This window comes from Lichenostomus cassidix, chromosome 3 (assembly GCF_008360975.1).
Source record: "Lichenostomus cassidix isolate B80296 chromosome 3, HeHo_3.0, whole genome shotgun sequence".
NCBI lineage: Eukaryota > Metazoa > Chordata > Aves > Passeriformes > Meliphagidae > Lichenostomus > Lichenostomus cassidix.
In genome coordinates this window covers 27,903,332-27,921,444 of record NC_139483.1, presented here as the reverse complement: position 1 = coordinate 27,921,444, position 18,113 = coordinate 27,903,332, and the positions used below count along the sequence as shown (strand labels likewise).

General features: G+C 39.6%; 1 protein-coding gene and 1 long non-coding RNA gene across 4 annotated transcripts in view; one reads left to right on the top strand and one right to left on the bottom strand.

Moving 5' to 3' along the window:
• Positions 1 to 18,113, top strand: part of LOC146439341 (uncharacterized) — a 560,563-nt gene that overhangs the window by 439,459 nt on the left and 102,991 nt on the right. The window lies entirely within an intron of this gene.
• The window catches only part of LRFN2 (leucine rich repeat and fibronectin type III domain containing 2), a 146,964-nt gene that overhangs the window by 114,692 nt on the left and 14,159 nt on the right, over positions 1 to 18,113 (bottom strand). Inside the window, exons 1-2 of one of the 3 annotated variants that reach the window (XM_085055059.1) lie at positions 16,876 to 17,020; positions 13,120 to 13,222 (exon numbers count right to left, since the gene is read on the bottom strand). The exons of 1 other annotated variant lie outside the window; for it this stretch is intronic. The gene's annotated coding sequence lies outside the window, so the exon portion shown is untranslated. Of the gene's footprint in view, positions 1 to 13,119; positions 13,223 to 16,875; positions 17,021 to 18,113 lie in introns of those variants that run through there. One more of the 3 variants, XM_085055058.1, reaches the window with a different exon arrangement.

The window sequence follows — 18,113 nt, the reverse complement described above, 5'->3', positions numbered from 1 at the left end:
GGTACTCCTTTTCTTAACACCACCAGCACAAATTAATGCAAAAGGGCTGTTGCCAAATCAACGTGACAGCATTTTAAATTCTGATTTGCAGATTGATAATGATGAGTAGTAAAATAGTGGAGAATTAAAGCCTGATTTCATGGAGAGAAATGTGCAAGTATTTACTGACTGCTAACCTGAGCATACGTATATATACACATACATATATGCAATTACTTTTTCTTTTCCACGCAAAGATATTTCATTGGCTCAGGTATGTTTTCCTTTCCCTAACATACCATAAAAAAATATGCAGTGAGAAACCCTCATGAACTTTTGGAGACTTCAGAGAATGGGAAATTAAAGAATACGTGTTTGTCTTCATTTTAATAAGTTTAATGATACTCCACAAATAATTGCCTGTTTCTTAACACTCATTACAAAATAAATCTATTTTTCATTTTGAAAATGCCAATTCAAGCTTAGAAAATTCAGCTTTTGTTTGTCTAAGAGTCAAATTCTCTATTCTTGATGCCTTTCTTCAAACTCATCAAATTCACAATTATATTCTTTGCCCTTTTATACCATACACATTTATTTTGTCATGAATCCATATTGAGGTGTCTTTAGCTAAAATGATTAGACAGGAACACAAAAAAGATGCAGTCTGTTTTTCAATTTTCTGTTCATATTCATCCCCAAGTAATAAAAGTGAGAACCCAAAATGCAACTAAGATAACCCTAAAGCTCAAGAAGTAATAGGACCATCTGCATTCAAGGAAGGAGCTTGAGGCTTTGAATCATAATGCAGCAAAAATTATCAGCAGGGAAATCCCTTGCTCAATTTGTTTTCCAAGGTAGTTCATCACACCTCTCATGGCAAAAACAGTCCTACAAAAATTCCCTCTGTTGCCAGCTCTTGGCTGCCCTAACAATGTTCATGGTGTAGCTACAATGGGACTGCAGGCTGGTTTTGTTCACTACATGAAAAAGTGGGTGCTGCTGTTACACCTTACTGTTCATCCAGCTTGCCCTATCCACAATTTCACTTTTAGCCCCTAGTATGCCTCTGTTTTCCACAATCCACCCATCATCTCAGGTTAGTGTCAAGGTTCCTGACAGAAAATTCTGCACAGGATTTGAAACACTTATAGCCTGTAGCAAAAGATCATTTTTTTGCTCTTGACAAAGGATGTTCTTTTTACTCAGGATCAAAATATCCCTTTTGGTCCCATGATTTATCCTGTGTTAGGACACTAGCATAGATAAGTTAGAATATGCAAGCTCAACAACCTTCTATCCAGGTTGTAGGCTTCTGTCTGAGATAATACATCATAGACATTTATCCTTAATGTGCCTGACATGCCATTGCATGTTACTTTGGACAGACTTCTTATTAATACATGAAGAATACAACATCTTGGTGAGAGAGAGAAAAGCCATCTCAAGCTTTTGTACGCACAAGGGTTCTACTACTTGCTCATTTCAGGGAGAACATCCTTTACCAGAATACACACCATGAACAGTACATCTCATAGGAGGGAGTCCAAAGCAGTGTTTTGTGTCATCTTACCAATTTCCTTGAAATGGTTGTTTCTATTTAGGGACATCAGGCAAGTATGATGACATGCTAAAGCCACTTTGCCTGAGAGCAGAGATAGTCTAAATGGATTTCCCACTCTGCCTGTGGTTTTCAGGTGCACATAGGTAGAGAAAATTTTAATTTTAACTTTTCTGTATTGCACTCCTGGAGTTTTACTCTAAGGTGATTTCCAGGAAAAAGAATACAACACACAGAAGTGTTTCCCAAGGATATGAGTCTCCCATTCTCTTCTCATACAGTAAAAGAGAGCTGATCGCCATATTTCTCCTGCCTGTTGTTCTTATTTTCAACATATTTATGGACTATGTCTCTGCCAGAGGGAAAGAGAAGCTAAAACCATTGTTATCTAAATTCTATTTTCCTACTCTAGCATCATGTTAAACTTAATCTCAGCTCAATAGACTCTTTTTTTTTTCTAATTAAGTTCCTGATTTCTACATACTTCAAGCTGATGAAAGAATCAGCAGAGGTGAGGAATAACAACATTTCTTCACTCTGTTCTTGCATACAGAGATTTCTGCTTCCCCACTCTCTCCCCCCCCACCATCATCCCACCAAAAAAAAGACAAAAATCACCCATATTTCCCTTATTCAAAAATGAGCTCATTACCAACCATGCCAGCCTGAGTAAGGGAGCACTTGAGGTAAGGGAATGCCATATACACCATATGGTGCACGTCTTGTTGCAGCAGTTTCCAAGCATACAGTACAGATTGTACAATCGTCCTCATAAAGCTGAGCCAGAAAAGCACATTTCTTTTTATTTAACAGCAAATGCTATTTCCGCCTAGAAGAAACTGTTTCCTTGGCTTTGGAAACTAAAAACATTCCTGAAATCATTATGAGGTGAGATGAAAACAGGATTAAAGGAAAATAAGTGGCACATACTGCCAGGAGCAATTTCCAATAAAATTTGTACCAAGTGCCCTGGAAGGAGATGGCTGGGGACAGAAATTGCGTTCTCTCTACATCTGCCTTACACGTTGATTTAGACACTTCTCTGAGCAGAAACTGGGCAAACCTTGTTGAATGTACAGAGGTAGAACTGCTAGTTAGATCTTAATGTCGGAAAGAAGAGTCTGTGGATTTATGGATCTTTTGAAAAACAGGCACAAGAGAAGTGTCTTGTGAAACCATGGACTTTATTGCCCATGAACAGCATTCAATTAATTACCTCAGGAGCAAAGAAAAATGCAACCATCCCTAAGTATTTTGTTAGGATGTTTGTGCATTGCATAATTAGAGTGGCTTCTTTGGCACCTCTCAAAAAAACTTATGTCCTTTACTGTCAACAGCAACAGCAGGCAGGAGAATTTGTTCATTTATGTAGAGTGAGTTATCTATTATCACACTCCTCCATCAAAAAAAATCTGGAGGTTATGTTGGACTGAAACCTTCAATACGTTCTTTCCAGGTACTGAGTTCCCCCAGCCATCACCACATATTTCAACAGATAACAGTGCCAATTACCCAAAACCAGATTAAATTATGCCTTATGTTTTCTCTGCCTGAAAACAAAATTAGAAAATAGAAAAAAAATGGTTGATCTCTCTTTCAGCTTGATGAAACCATGAGGTCTTTATCAAATACTCACACATTCATGGTAAGAGACTTCTGCTGGCAATGTACAACTTCACAACTACATGAAATATGCAGTAGCTCAGAGCTGAATGTTCATTCTGAGAATCAAACAAGTGCCCTTGTCCTCCCCCTCACAGAAGTAGCCCGAGATTTACTTTTAGTCCATTTCTGCTGCTGATTTATATTTCAGCACTTCAAAAAATGAACTACAATCTGTAGTGGAAGGGTGGATCTTAGATCACAAACATAAAAGACAGAAGAGACCATCTTTTCAACAAGTGCAAATAAAGTGCCCTAATAAGAGATTATTCAGATATTAAGCCGCTCTCACTTGGTGTGAGTCAAAATACCCTGGGTTAACACTTTACAAGAAAGCAAGAATTTTATGGTTGTTAAATAATCAGCACATCCACTGTTTTCACATAAAATTAGGATTGATCAGTATTTTCTGAATTCAAATCTCAGGTATAGTATTTTTGCCCCTTATTTTTACTGTATTCCTGCTCAGTCTTTCCTTCTTCTACAGGTTGATTACTTTTTGTTTATAAGGATATTTACACAATGTTTTTAACCAGATCATAGTCATCTGTGCAAACAGCAAGGAGGAAGGTTATTAAATGATAAAGCTCCAATTTCTGTAACTTTCAATTACTGAAACAAGATTATGCGAATGCCACAGGGAAAACACAATGCAGAATTTAAGAAATGCTGTGTAGAACATTTGAGCATCTCTGGGAAAACATATCAACTTTCTCTGGATATTCCAGAGCCCTAATAAGCTTCTTTTACCATAGAAATTTCAGTGTACACTCTGATGCTACTATATACTAAGGTATACTAACAAAACTTAAAATTAGAAACACAATGAAGAGAAGACATGGGGAATCAGTTAGGGCTGAACATTTAGTTTCAAGAATTTGTGACCAAATGGAACACACAAGAGGAGGCTGCAAAAAGAGGAAGTTCAAAGTGTCACTGCAGTGTCAGTGGGATGCACAGTACAAATTCTAGGAGGATGGGAAGAAGAGAGCAGTTGGGATTGGGGTTCAGAACTGGGGTACACGAGGCCTATATTCAGCCACAGCTATCATCAAAAGACCAAAACATGCCCTAGAAAGATGACAGCAAAAGAGGACAGGCTTTACGGACACATCTCTTTGTGCTCCCAATCCACTTAGATGTTCATGTTGGGCATCTTAGGTTTTTTTTCCACCAGGTACTCATATTCTGAAAAGTCCCTCAATAGGAGAAACCAAATCAAAGAAAATCCTTTTCAATCCATGCACTGAGCCTGCTACCCTCCCCTGCTGACAGCAACAATAGTTTTTGATGTGGGAACCTCTGAAACGTTGCCTCCCAGTAGCTAGGATATGCCAGCCCCTAATATTAGCTGTTCCATACACACACATATCAGCAGACTCTCAAGAAACTTCTCTTACCTTGAGTGGTAAGAGCTCCTCTGGTGCATAATATTCACACCAAAATTCTATTATTTAAAACAGGTTTAAAAAAAAAAAAAACCAAAAAAACAAAAACACAAAAAAAGGCAAAAACCACCCTAAATCACCGCCAACAAATAAAACCAAAAAACAATCAATAAAACCCCACACAATAAACAGAAAATTATTCCTGTTCATTATAAACAGATGGTCTCACCTCTTTGAAAGAAAGTATTTTCCAGAACAATACTCTGGAAACCAAGGAAGTTACTGCTAGTAAGGACAGGTAAATAATACAATAAGTGTTCTCATTAAATCCAAGTGGCCATAGCAACATCAATGTTTCATATTCTTCAATGATGATTAAAAAAAAGGAAAAAAAAAAGGAGAATTAAGCATTAACACAGCTAGCTATCATTAACATAAAAGCCTGCTAAAAGGACTCTTGTCACACTTCAATGTAATCTCATTTCAGAGGAGTGGCACCTGTCACCACTGGGCACAAAGACTGAACAAAGAGAAATCAACTAAAAAAAACTTGAATGGGCACAGCCTCAATTTGTTCTGTGGTGTGGAGGGATATTTCCTATAATGGGAGCATCCGTGACTGCTCCCAGGTCACACAAAGAAAAGCCATAATGACATTAGCATGGGGAGGAATGGGGTGGGGGAATAATAAGGAAAAAAAAAAAAAAAGTGGAATTGCTCTAAAAAAAATACCCCAAAACCACAATGTTGGACACCACAGGGTTGGCTTCAGAATATACCTAAAGAAAGCTATTTGACCCTTTCCTTCATGCTGAACTGTCTGGAGAAATGCCAGTCTAGCAGGTGTGGGGAAAGACTGAATGATGTAGAAATCTGCTTGTTTGGGACCTAGTGCATCCCACTCCTTTAACAAATGCTAATGGTCATGCACTGTACAGCTCATTTTGGGTACATTAACAGCATTTGAAAGTGGGAGACTCTGCCCAGAGATATCCACTCGGAGCTGTTTTGAAGAGATTCCCCCACAATAACATTATAGAAGAGACACCAGTCAGAGGCATGGCAGGTTGCAGAGCTAAAATACCCCGCAATGAGAAGGAAAACCACCCACTGAAATCCATCCCCAGCAGCTAGGGCTGAGCCAGCACGTGGGTGGCAGGCAGCCAGGCTGGCCTGAGAGCTGGCTGGCTCAGCAGCTGCACATCACCCACGGAATCCACGCCACTTTCTTTGGCAGCAGACAGAGAGCCAACAAAACAATCACGTGTGTCACTTTCAGATCTCTGTTGAGCACCACAGCATTACATGCTCAGAGCTGGCCAAACTTTTTCCAAGTTTTCCATGAGACTGGCACTTCCTCTGATTGATCTACTGCTGCTTAGATACTGTGAAACAGCTGCTCTTCTCCAGAATGGAGGTGCTCCCATACCAGTCCAAAATCCAGAGTGTTCCTGTACAGGGACTTGCCTGCTGTCTTCATTCCCCTCAGGCTGCTCAGGCATGCTGTGTTCCTGCAGAGGAGCATTATGGAGTCACCTGTGTCTATTTCTGCACTCCATTTAACACAGTGGTAAGTCCTCCCTCATTCTCTTCGGATGAAAAAGCTCCACTGTGTCTGCAATTGGCAGCATTTGCAATTCATGAAGTATGTGCAAACCCCACGTCTTCCCCATATGCAGAGCTTTCTGTGCTGTCCATTCAGAAAGGGCAGAGAGAGAAGAAAGGTGAGGTTGAGCAAGGTAAAGACACCATCAATCCTTGGATGTTATGGGAACATAGAAATATGGATGCTTTTACAGGGGCTCAGTGCTGCATGAGGAAAAAACCCACTCATTCTTCTGTGAAGGGATGTGGGAAAGCAAATCATTTGCTACAGTGCACCCATAACTCTCAGAAACTGCAGAGCTACTTAAGCAGGGTAGAGGAATCCAGATATAGAGTGATAGATGAGGCCACCTCAAAGCCTTTGAGAAATGCAGTGAGAATTTCACTTTTCCAAGGATGAAAACTTAAGCCTATAACAGGGATACATAACTCCAGCTATGGAAAGAAACAAGATAAAGATAAAAGACTGAGAAAGAAGAGAGATCAAGAGAGCTGAATTTGCTCTTTGCAAGGGAGAAGGATGGTGGCAGTCTATCTGTTTCATAACCCTTTGAGGCTAAGTTTTCCAGGCTCCTAAGCACAGTCAAAAGAGCACAGAGAACCACAAGCTGGCCGTTTGCCCCCCAGTTGCTTTGCTGGCAAATGCCCACTCTGCCTGAGCCAAAAGTCAGCCTTGAGAATTTTTCTGGCTAGCACCACTAAACCCACAGCACAAAATAATAGCACATGGGCACAAACAGGTGCCACATTGCTGAGCAAAGGAACGATGTCAAGAAACCCGGGGTTAGTCTCAGCTCTTTGCAAAAAGCCAAACAAACTCACTTCTGGCTAAGCAGGTGGCAGTGACAAGCAGGAGGGACCCATTAATGACTGAGGTTGGCACTCAACCTTCATAGAGCTTCACACTCTGTGTCTCTAGGAGGATGCTAAAGCAAGGAGCTCCTGCCTTGCTAAGATACTTACTGCAAGAAACTAGTTAGTTCACAGGGCCCAGAAAGCAGTGCTATGCTTCAATCAAGTCACAAAAAACATGCTAACTCTAGCTGCAACATTAGTGTTTGTAAGCATATTCCTACCGACAGGTAGTCCACATTGAAATGTGCCAACATATCCCTCGTGCTCCAGAAGTGACACGAAGCAGATAATCAAGGCAAAACAGGACCATTAAAAACAAGCACATCCATCTGTCAAATAACAGTAAAAGCCCCAGTAGCTAGAAGTTTGTGCAGCATTTGCTTTACTTAGTAGAAAAATGGTTTTCCAAGACAGGAGCAGAACAAGGTAATATTTTTGTGTGGTTTTTTACCCCCAATTGACACCATCTCCACAAACATACATGCATCTTCTGACTAATTAGGCTAAGTTGTGTGCTTTGGACCTGGGGGGAAAAAAAAATTTAAAAAAAAAGAATTCCAATATATTTCCTTATCCCTCTGCTCATTGGACAGGAGATGTGAGCCTAGAAATTTCATACTGTCTTATCAGTAGACCAAACAAACCCACATAAGTCTGGGTAAAGCTTCTAATGTCAACAAAACAGAACCTATGAAGAACGTTCCAAAAAGGTGACTTGCCTGAAGATGGGAAACAGGAGTCCACGTTCCTGCTCTGTGTCAAGAGGAGCAAGGCTTTGGAAGTGGTCTATAACACTGCAGCTGAACCCCCAAGTCTGGTTATCTCACATCTCCTAGTGAGAGCAAGAGGAAGATTTCTGAAAGCACAAAACTCCTCTGCAGGGCAAGAAGGTATCTAGTCCAGTAATAGCACTGCTGCCTTTTGGCCCGGCCCTGAACTCTGAGGGCCCCTTTAAGGTTAATACAGTTTCTCTTTTCTGACAGAAGTCACTGTGACCTGCAGTGAAATTACACTAGAGGTTTATCTAGCAGAAAGCTCCTTTTCCATGGACTCTGATTCACATCTGTAATCAGTGTTCACAACCTCAGGGAAACACATATATCAGAAACACCTCAGAAAACACTTCTCACCTCCTTGCCTTCTGAACGCAAGATGAGGGGACAATGTATGATTTAGCTCAAATTATCTGCTCTAGTGAGATTCGGGAATTGCTGTCAGCAAGTAGGATACCTGCTGGGACTTGGGGAAAGGAAAGACTTATTCAACCATTGTTGAGCCATAATTGAAGGTTTAGGTTTACTCGAATGAGGTTTAACAGGAGACTTAGGACATTTTATCTGTCCTCTAAACCTGTATTCCTTTCCTTGTTCCTTTGTGAAACAAAACCAATCCATTATATGATTTACCAAGCTAAAAAAATGAATGCATCATTACCAAATTAGGAGAGAATGAATTATCTTTCTCAAAGCAGAAACTGGTGGAACAATTTATATTCTAGATCTGCAGTGTTAAACTTCCCAAAACAGTGCTACATGCATGTTAAGCAAAGGTCTGAGTACTCACAGCAGCACCTTTTTAATACTGTTGCTAATGGGAAAGTGCAATGCATTGAGAAGGACTTATGTCCTAGAGAGTGCTTATTATTTTAAATGGTCATGGCTGTGAATTATGTCTGTCTCTTCACATTAAGTAGTTTTAAATAAAAAATATTACTGACTAAAGATATTTTATATAGAGATAATTGTAAACCTATCCTGCCTCCACCAAACTCAGTTTCTCGGAAAAAAAAAACCAAAACAACCCAGCTGAAAACATAAGGACACTTTGGTGCAAGTCTCTGTTGCTTTATCACAATTCCCCAGTTCAAATGAGGGTTTCTGTTTATAGATAAATATTATAAAAGGATGACATATAGCACCATTGCAATAAGACCAACTTTTTTTTCCTGGTCTTGATCATAAAACATGAATCCAGGTGACAAAATCAGGTGCAGAATTTAACCGTCTTTGTCACAGTTATTTCTGGCAACAAATAATGAAACTCCAAACACTGTATGAAATCTTTTGTGGCACATTGTACAGAACTCAAATCCCTTCTGAGCCACAAGAATAGAGCAGACAATGTCTCTTGTGTCTGTCTTGTGCTTGTAATGTAGTCAGGATTTACTCTTCACTAGGGCAGGGCAGCATAAGACAATGTAAAGGAAACACATGTTACAGGAAAAAAAAGCACCTGCTGGAATGCAAAGCAGCAAGGAAGGCTCAGCTCCCAACCAACTGCAGGCAGCTGAAAGAACAAGGCACCCATTGCAAGGGAGGCAGCAGGATATTGCACTGGTGATGGCATCTCCCCAGGGCTTTCCTGCCCTGTGAGTCAATGGTTATGATGGCTGTGTCTGTTTATGTTCCCAAGGACCTGAATAAGGGAGAAATCCTGGCCAGGTGCTCATCTTGCTTATCTTCTCTCCTGTGGTTGTGGAGACACAGACCTCATGCAATGTGAGAGCTATTTTCCTGACTTGGTGCTTTGGGAAGGCCCTGCTCTCCTGGCTCAGTAGCCAGTAACTGAGATTGGGTTTTCACCTGCAACATGGATTGAATTTTCCCCAGTTTCAGAGGTCCCACAGGTAATAAGATTTTCTTTTCTCTGTGAACTAACTTGGAACTGCAGGTTTCTTGTTTAACAGAAAGTCAGAAACATAAAAATTACCTGTAATCTCAGGGAAAATGTGACCCTTGATTCCTTGCACTACAGTTTGCAACAATGCTACACAGATCAGCTATTCAGTGTGAGGATCTTGGCTCAAAGTCTTGGTGACTTTCTGTGAAAAGATTCTGTAAGCAAATTGCAGTTGACTATTCATCAGGCTTTGCAGTTTCATAGGATAGCACTGAAAACTCTACACTCAAGTCACCTTGTCTCTTTTGGGTAGAGAAAATCAGACACAGAGTCTAAAGTCTGTGAAGCGAAGTTCCACATTTCTACCTTTTCGTTGCACACAGAAACCAACCAAACAAAAAGAAAAAACAAACAAACTAAACAAGAGTTCTGATACTTTAAGTTTTCTGCTACTGCTTTGTATGGCTAGACATCTTGCTACTCACATTAGCATCTTCCTTTCTGGTCCCTCTACAATAATTTCACAGAAGTGGTGAGAAATTACTTTTTCACATTTCCATCAGGAACAGAAGCAGATTTCAGACTTGAAAATTATCTTGTTGGTCAAGTACCGAATGTTCCAAGGGATGTGTGGAAAACTATCCCATTCACTTGGTTGGCTTACAACAAAGCCAACCTTCATCCCTTCCTCCAAATGATACCATCACAGCTGGATTTCCTACTTCATTATCTCATTAACTTTGTTGAACTGAATGAGATTTCCTTCTAATAGCAGCAAATACTGAGAGAAATAGAGGAAGAAAACTAGGTAAAATGCACAGCAAAATAAGTTGACTAACATGCTACCAGAGTACAGGATTTCTTTCAGAAACAATAAATCAAGACACGTAAGTGAAAGTGATTACTTTTTCAGTACAGCTTAGAAGACTGCCTAGCACAATAATTTAAGAATTTTTACTGCTAGTTTGGTTTACTGCTTGGCTATAAATCCTGTTTAAACGATCCTAGAAGGACTGCTGCAAACCTCAGAAGCACAGGGAGCTCCAGAACAAGACACCTTCAAACACAGGAAGGTTGCACACTTCAGTGCCTGCCACCCCTGGAAGCCTAATTCATAAGAGACATCTCAGAAGGTTTTTTTGTGTCTTAACCTATTAGTTTCCTAAACGTTTATTAGAAAGGTGAAAGGCCAACCAGTGGCAAAATATCCATTCATTACCAACATCAGATTTATCGAATTTCAGGAGGTCTCTAGCATGTAAGTCTGGCATGTATCATTATTGAAATTCAGTTGAGGTCTAGGTTGAAATCTAAACCAAGAGAGTTAAATGCTTAAATTGAAAAATCAATCAATCTCAGTCAGATAATGTGCAACAGATGCTTTACACTAATCCTTTGCTATGGGTAGCATTCTCAGCATATGCTCTAAGAAAATATGAGGTTAAAAGAGGTGGAGAATAAGCACAAAGGTTTGTATTAGCTTGTGATAAGTCAAGGAATTATGTATTCATTTACCATAACAGTACCAGAAAGCAGTGATAAGCTAGGATCTGATCTCTTATCCTACCTTTATCGGTTAAAAATAAACACTTTTTATAAATTGAGAAAAAAAACCCAAACAAAGAAATAGTTCAAATATTTCCTTATGCTTATTGTCTCTACAAATAACAGTGATATCAACAACACAAAAGCTTAAAAAAACCCAAGGAAATGATTTCCTAAATTAGCATCTAGAGAGTTCATGGAACATAATCAAAGAAGGGTATCATCATAGCACAGATGGATACAATGTGAAATGCATTATGTCTCAGAGAGTGAATCAGTCACTGGTCCATTTCTGTTTCTGTGGTACTAAAACAGTCCCTGGGACAAATTGTCTCACTATGAACAAAGCAAGTAATTTAAAGGGAAATGGCCATAGTGTAGAGCTGCATGGTGCCTGAGCTGTAGGTAAAGGCTTCAGAAGCAATTAATATGGAATTGTTTTTCCCAAGTGAAACCAGTGGGGCAAAAATAAGGTAAGGATGCAAAGTTAAAATAGAGATGAAGAGCTTTTGCACACTGAATGAGCCCCATGTTTTCCATCCACAATGACAACCATGGCCAGCAGTAGCTTTGATCTCATTTTTGTGGCCTGTAATTTAGACATTTACATATTATCTCATCATCTGGTGACCTTTGTGGATGAATCAAAAGACTTAGGCAGTTCTGAGACATGGCTCATCATGCCCACTATTGATATCCACCTTTAACTAAGTGCTTCATCTACTATAGCTGAGCACAACTGCACCACAAAAGTGTATTTCTCCTCACCAATCCTAAAGGATTGCATATGGAACACCTCTGCACAGGCATCTGTCCCCCAGACGTTTGTTCAGGTTTAAGGAAAAGCCACAGTAAGTGCATGAGATGGCAGATGTGTCACTGGGCATCACATGTGCCTGATCCACCTACAGTACAGGAGCAAAGGGCTGGGACCTGTGCTGAGGCCAGGTTTAGTCTTCTGTGAGCTCAGGTGACATTTATTCCTGAACACATATCTATGGACAAAGGGTAAAGACGACAAGCAGGACCAAACATCCACATCAGATAACACCAATTTAAGATAAAATTATTTTCACCGATTTCAGCGAGAGCAGAATTTGACCAGTTCAGAGAATGCCTGAAAATCCCACAGCCAAGGTGCTTTTTCCAAAATGATAAAAGATTACTGAGAACCAGCTATTGCAGACCTGAGGTATTCACATGCTGAATTCTCAAAGTCATTTTGTGCCCAGAAATTCTATTGTGGGACCATTAAAGAAAAAGCAAACGAAAAGCAACCCACAAAGCACAGAGCACTTAGCGCTCCACCTGCATTCAGTATGCTGAGCACATTTGAAAAATCTGACCTTAAGTTATTATCTCTGATAGGCTCAAAATGTATTTTTTGAGGGAAATGTGCTTGGTGCCATGCTAATGAGAAAAGTAACAGGGGAGAAAAGTGTAATCACAGTCATTTGAAACTGGGTATCCAGTTTGCCAAAATACACCTGATTATTCTTCCCTGTTATTCACTACTTTGTCTCAGGCTGTGCTTGTGCCAGATACAGGCATTAAATGTGTGATTTTTGTCTTGACAGAATCTCTGTATTGGAGAGAGAACAGAATTTAAAAGAAATTGTTAAAACACATGTGACATTCCTCATGCAGGGCTATGAAAGATGTTAGAGCCTGACTCAAATTAGTAGGGAAGTGTAGAAGAAGAAAAAAGTATTTTTAAATTTGGAAAGTGATGCACAGGTTAGAAAGATATGACTTTTGTGCTTGAGGAAAAATATGTTCAGGTGGGTCTTTTAAATTGAGAAGAGCCCAATTTAAATAAAATTCTGTGCAAATTTTTCTCCTATATTTCTTATGTTAACCCTTTTGCTTAGGCAAGAATGAAAGTATTTTAATTTGTTTTTCTACCTGTTAAGTTGCTGGCTTTTATTTCATCTTTCTTGTCTTGATTGGCAGGGTTAGGCAAATGAGCTCCTCTGTCTGCAGGAATCCATTTCATGTCACGGTTTTCCTGAACAAACAGGTAAACTGATGCTCAAGTCTGACTCTCAGAATACTTTAACAACAATTTAAGAAAGTATATTCTAAATACTATAGAGAAAAAAACAAACAAACAAAGAAAAACCCACCAAAAAAACCAACCAAAATAAAAAACAAAAACAAAAACCACACCATAAATCCCAAAGGTTAAAAAACCAAACTTGACAAAATCCTGAATAGCTTTTCTTTGAGAAACTGTCTTGATCCAGTTTGAAATGCACAAAGAGTAAGTAATATCAAATGGCACCTCATCTAGCTGCACAGGGACCACAGACAGATGAACACATGGGAGCACAGGGCTCCTGGAATCATGTGGTTATAAAAGAATTTTTTTATTTTATTTTAAAGATGGTCCACAATGGTTTAGAAACTGGAGAAGGGAGCCTAAGTATAGGCAGTGTTACAAAAGGTAGATTGTGCTACATTAAGCTCTGTCATCTGATGATCAGAGTGATGATTTCTGAACGCTTGTGGTTAATAAGATTTCGTATAACCTACTGTTTCTTCACAGCCACCCTACAGACCCCTCAGCTCTACAAAAGAGAGGTGGTCTTATTTGAAACCTTTCCCCATGAAAGGTGCAAGGAAAAGCAGAGAATTCAGACACTTGTCTGTTCTCCCACGGAGGGGAAGCAGGGTCCATCTGCCACAGAGCTTTGCTGATAAGTCTTCCTGCAGCCCTGCCAGGAACAACCACAGAGCCCACTGCAACTTATCATCATGCCAGGATTTGCAAAATCTGCTTCCACAAAAAATTACAGTCCTTTTTTGCCTACCAAGAAGCAAATCTCTCTTCCATGTACACCTACTTATAGATAAAACTCATATATATATAAAAATAAATAAATATAAAATTCATCTCTGTGTATGTGTGTATATGTACATATATATGTAAAGTCTTTGCTGGAAGTATCAGCACAAAGGCTGATATGGCACAATGACCCTTCTTTCAGTCTCCTGGTCATGCATAATGCACAGATACAGTGAATAACAGCCAAAAAAAACAGAATTGAGATGAATTAAACTATATGGATTCAGGTGATACAAAATGAGGCTGTTAATGGCATCCCTCTGAAGGAAGCTATCACTGGAAGGAGAGGCCCTGCTTGGCCATGGATGTCATTATCTTGACAAATGGGGTGGATGATTTGGCTTAAAGAGAAAGGAGGGCAGATACTTTTTAAATTACAGCAGTAATTCTAAAGCTGAATGGCAGTTTAAGGCTTTGTCCTCACTTGCAGCTCATAATTGAGGCACAATCATTACCTCATTACCTGAGCATGCTGCTGGTAAGCTCTGAAAATGGCCTCTGAAGGGCCACTGATACCGCTTGAAGAGTTTTGAGAAAACATTGTATTTAGGGACAAATATAATTATTCATCACATATTTTCTTACGCAAATGAAAGGGCCATTGCATTGCAAGCCACAGGCAGCAGACAGCAAGAGCCGCCTGAATGAAAATGCACAAAGTGAGAACTGTGACAACACCATGGAAATTTGGTCCTGATTATTTTTTAGTGCAGTTGGGCACCCCAGGACCACGTCCCAGGCAGAACCAAGACACAGCATGCACCTATGCTGCAGCCCCACTAACCCTCACCCCGTTCCAAGCTTTGTGTCTCACTTGATAACACAGGTTATAGTATCTCTTCCTCATCTCCAACATTGCCCATTGCCATTTATTTGGTTTTGGTCAGCTCTTGCAATTTCCAAAGATCTTTGACTATAAAGTGTCAAAACTCATACAAAATTGGAGACAAGAACCTTAGCAGTCTGAAGAAAACCACACAGGTCTTGCATTGATACTGGAAGCTCCTAGCAGTCCCACTCCAGAACAGTTTTTGTTGCTCTATATGCACAGGTTTATAACAACTTGCAACTGCCTATTGAAGAGACTGCCTCCTCCCCTTCCTCTTCTAGGTGTCTCCTGCTTCCCATGCTGTCCATCTGGAATTTCTCCTCCTGGCCAGGTGCAGTCATAAAATGATGCTTCTCAGCCCACTTAATTGTCCTCAAGTGACAGATGGGATTTGACTATAGCTGGTAAGCCATAAGCACATGAAGCAGATGAGCAGTTAATTAGCAATGCTACTGTTTCTGTGCAAATATCTATAGAAACTACACATCAAAAGATAGCCTTATCAAGCCAGTTAGTCCATCCTCTCTATTCTAACACATTTCTTATCTCATGCAGTACATTAAAAGGTTTGAGTTTCCCTGCACCCAATAAGCTACTTTTAAAATCTCAAAGTTTCTATCAACTTTCCTTAGGAGACTATTTCACAGTCTAATGAATCTTGCTGTCAATAAACCTTTTCTTTCTGTTCAGCCTAAAGATAGTTCTTGAAATATGGAATAGGAAAGGGGAAAAAAAAAAAAAGAGGGGAAAAAATCTGATAACTCTGTAGAACCATTTCTAAAAACAGTATTGTGCCTTCATGTTTCCTAGGACACATTAGCACTTCTGTAAATGGTTGTATTAGAAAAAGAATCAGTGCAGTTTTCTCTTGGGGGCAATTTTCATTTTATTCTACCACATTATAGAAATCTAGATATTCTGGTCATTAAAAAGAAAAAAGAAAAGAAAAAAGAAAGAGAGATAACAATAGGGTGCAGGGTAGAATTGAATGGGGTGATCCAAGGAAGAAATGCAATGCAGTCAGACTGTTTTATATTGCAGGTCTAAACACAGTGGTCAATGTCTATGAGCCTATCCAAGAAGGCAGTCTCACAAGTTCAATTCATTCATTTATTATTCAAAACACACAGAACAGACTGGAGAATTTTGGCTAAAGAGTCCTTCCCTGGGACCCAGCTATTTCATAAAGTAATGCAGGATTTCCTCAGTCTTCCACAGTATATTGGCAATACCTGAATAAAGGTTTTAAAAATTTAGCCTAAGAAAAATTACTCTAAGACATTACTGAAAATAAAGGCATATTTTGGTACATAAATTCTAGCAGAATTAGGACATTTCTTCTATATACCTATACCAGACTTCTGATGTTCTTCTGTGCTGAATCTGCAGAAGTCTGTTCATGGTTTATAACTAAAGATATTTTACAAAACAAGACACATCGGCCTAGAAAGAAATGAACTGTTCTGACAGCAGTTCTCTCTTTATTAGTTCTAGTCTCCCCTATCCTTTTTTGTCCTGATTTAGAGCCTTCCCTCTATTCTGTCTGTCTGAAAACCCTCTTCTGAGGGATCCTCCACCAGCAGAAGCAAAAACTTCCTTGGCGATGCAAAGCAGAGAATAATTCAGCCCATATGAAACTCAGGTCAGCCAGATTCTAGATACACAGCAAAAATCCTAAATTAAATCAACAAAGGCTATAGAAACCATATCTGTTTATTGGTCAGATGTTTACTTGAAAGAGTAACCTATTTGCCATACCTTCAAACTTGTTCCGGGGATTGAGCACTACATGCAAAAGCTCAGACTCCTGCACAGTCAGAAACTACAGCCTTCCAAGACACCTCTGATCTATACACTCACAAGTTATCATTATTAAACTTTTAGAACAATTTCTCAAGAGGGAAAGAACACTTGTCCTCTTTCCAGCTTCAGAGACCCATAATGCAATGTAATTTTTTTTCTCAATGAGTGGATGAATGCCTACCTGTTCCAGCTGCCAGAGCTCAGCAGCAACTTCCTTGTGCTCACACCAACACGGCCAGGAGCTGTAACTATTGGAGAAACCAAGGTGCAGAGAGAACAATTTTCACCTAACAAGGAGTGAAACACTATAAAAGCTATCTGAATTATTTGAGCCAGAGACCATGATTATATCAGCATTGTTTCAGAATCCTGGGTGCTAATAACTTATTCAATTCAGCAGTGAAGCTTTATCTCAGTAACCTGGTAGAAGATCACTACTTCTGCCCACATGTGCAAACACTGAGTAATTTGCACCTCCCTGCACCCTGCTGAAATGCAGCTGTGGACTCAGCCAAACACAGCATCAGGCTGTTCCATGGGGACTGTAGGAATCAGAGTATCCTGAATCAAATCAGTCTGAACAAATCTGAATCGTGTCACATCTATGATTTATCCAGCCCTCTATCTTGTCTCTGCTAGTAGTTAATAGGGAAAACAATCAAAAAACTTCAAAGCAATGCAAGCCTTTGGTGACAACATCCCAGAATACTCTCTCTCAGCTTCCCAGCAGCTTAGATGAACACTCTTAGATGAAGATAGTCTTTGCACGTAAAAAATAATATTCTTCTCTTGTTTAGTTATCCAAATAGTCTATAAATCAAAGCAAACAATTAGAAATCCCTGAATCCTGCAGAAGAGGGTTTCACAGCTTTTCATAATCCCAAGTGAAGAAATGCTTCATTATTTTTTGTTCTGGACCTGTCACATTCCAGTTTAATCTGTTGTCCTTTAAGACCTTTATTGGAAAAGACAGGGAACAAAAATATTTTTCATGCTCTTCAATATCTTTATCATATCAAGCTAGAGCAAATTCCTTCCAAGCTGCAGACTAAACAAGCTTTTCAATCATTCTTTGCTTAAAAGCCTATCCATCCATCCATCAATCCAGGCTGTTCTTCTCTGTGTTTTTTTCAGTTCCTCTTCCAGGACCAGAACTGTATAACATCATTGATAAAAACTCTGGAGGCTCTTAGCAGCTGAAGCTGCACCCAGATGGGCTCTTGTAGCCAGCGAGTTGTACTGGTTGATCTCTGTTAGCAACTGTTTATCACGAAAGGCAATGGACAATTTACTGTCCCTGGATAACCATCTGCTGTGCCTCCAGAGCAGTAGCACTTTGTAGCAAACAGAAAAGCTCACACAGCACTTTCCAGGGATTCCCAGCAGTCTCATAGAAACTAGACACCTAAACTTCAATTT